A 2,244-nucleotide genomic window follows, 5' to 3' on the forward strand; every position below is an offset into this window, starting at 1 on the left:
ATGACTGTGTTTTGCGTTTGTTCTGTTGTGGCCCATTACCAGTCTGCATGTCATGATTCAGCACTGTCTTTCCGTTGGAAGGACAACATTATATCCTCGAGACTGCATGGACATTAACGACTTATGTGTGTATTTACTGTTACTGCTCAGACATTCAGAAAAAAAGAAAACTGTAATTACTATCGTTATGAATGATCTGGACTGTCTTTATGAGAACAATTCTTGCTTTTGACCTACATTGCATCAAAAGTGTGGGCATTTGGTATCTTTGTTATTGTAATTATGATAACTTATATCAAACCATTATTGGCCACGGCTCAAAACAATTTGAAACATTTTTTGTGGGGAGCATGTAGGATGGCTGCTTAGGTATTTATGTTGGTAACGCCACATAGCGCTCTGTATGAAAATCACAGACTGTGTTGTGTGCAGCGTGTGGCTGTTTTGTGTTGTTGGAATATTTACTATAGTAGTGTTGGGCAGCGGAATGTGAACATTGCATAGCGTTGCGCAGTTGGATGTGTGCCACCAGCAGTAGTGGATGTGAGGAGAGAGATGGCAGAATTTTAAGAGTGGACGATCTGGACATATGTCAGCGAGTAAGAGTAAATTTGGAATACCGGATATCACGAACTGACATATATATATTATGAATTTAGAACATTCTTAAAGTAAATACATTGATTGTTCTCTATCAACATCGTTCATTTGCTGACTATGTCTATCAGTAGTTATAGTTAGTGCCTTCAGTAGCTAGAATCTGTTAATTAGCTGGCAGTAGAGGCGCTCGCTGTTTTGCAACAGTTCGAGTAACGAAGAGTTTTGTGAGGTAAATGATTCATAAAAGGTATAGGTTACTGTTAGTCAGGGCCATTCTTTTGTAGCGATTTTTGAAAGTCAGATTGCGTTGCGCTAAAGATATTGTGTGTCAGTTTAGTGTTGATCCGAATAAGTAAAGAGATTAATGACTCAGTACATTCAGTTTTGCCCAGCTGTTTGAAAATCAAAAAATTTAGAGGATTATAAGCTAAGTAATTAATCAATTTTTCGAAGGATATGTTTCAAATTGTGTGGAGGTGGCACAGTGGCCGATGTGAGCGTCTATTGCCAGGACTCGGGACCAGGATGGCAGCAGGCACAAATAGATGAAGCGGTGGCTGATGTGATCTACTACTGCCAGGACTCTGGGCCTTATTAGCAGCAGGTGTGTGGAGGTGTAGCGGTGGCTAATGTGACTTTCTATTGCCAGGACCTGTTCCGGCGTGGAAGCAGGTGTGGTGAGATGGCATGGCGGCAGATTTGTGTGTCTAATGCCAGGACCTAGGCTGGGGTAGGATTCTAGCAAGAGCAAGGAGGTGGCATGGTGCTCGAGGTGAGTTCCTATTGCCACGAAATTGGCCAGGGTGGCAGGCGGTGTGGGGATGTGGTGTGGTGGCAGATGTGGGTGTCAATTGCCAGGGCCTGGGCCAGAGTGGTAGCAGGTGTGGGGAGGTGTAGTAGTGGCCAATGCGAACATCTACTGCCAGGACACGAGCCAGGGTAGAGGAAGGTGGTGGAGGAGCAATGGCTGATGTGAGTGTTTATTTCAGGTCCTTGGACAAAGTGCCAGCAGGCGCAAGTAGGTTGCGTGACTGCTGATGAAAGTGTCTACATCGAGGTCATGGACCAGGACAGCAGCAGGTGTGAAGAGGTGATGCAGTGGCCTATGTAAGAACTTATTGCCTTGAAATGGATTAGGGTAGTAGCCAGCACGATCAGGTGGAGCATTGCCCAATATCAGCATGTATTATGAGGGCCTGTGCAGGATGACAGCAACTGTGTGAAGATGGCATGGTGGCTGATGTGAGCGTCAGGATTTGGAACAGGGAGGGCAGCAGGCGTGAGGAGGTAACGTTGAGGTTCATGTGAGGGTTTGTTACCAGGACCTGGGCAAGTGTGGCAGTAGGGGTGGCGAGGTGGAGTGGTGGCTGATGTTACTGTTTACTGCCAGGACCTGGGACAGGGTTTGGCTGGCAGCCAGCACAAGGAGGTGGAGCAGTGACCAATGCGAGCGTTTATTGCATGTACCTGGGCAGGGTGACACAATTTGTGTGGAGATGGCATGGTCGCCGATGTGAGCGTCTATTGCTAAGTCTCAGGGCCAGTTTGGCAGTAGGAACAATGGGGTGGAGCAGTGGCTGATGTGAGCATCTATTGCCTCAGGGGAAGCCGGCGCTTAGAGATCGGGTTCGGGCCAATTTGAGT

The sequence above is a fragment of the Schistocerca americana genome, unplaced genomic scaffold (genome assembly GCF_021461395.2).
Source record: "Schistocerca americana isolate TAMUIC-IGC-003095 unplaced genomic scaffold, iqSchAmer2.1 HiC_scaffold_71, whole genome shotgun sequence".
NCBI classification, from domain to species: domain Eukaryota; kingdom Metazoa; phylum Arthropoda; class Insecta; order Orthoptera; family Acrididae; genus Schistocerca; species Schistocerca americana.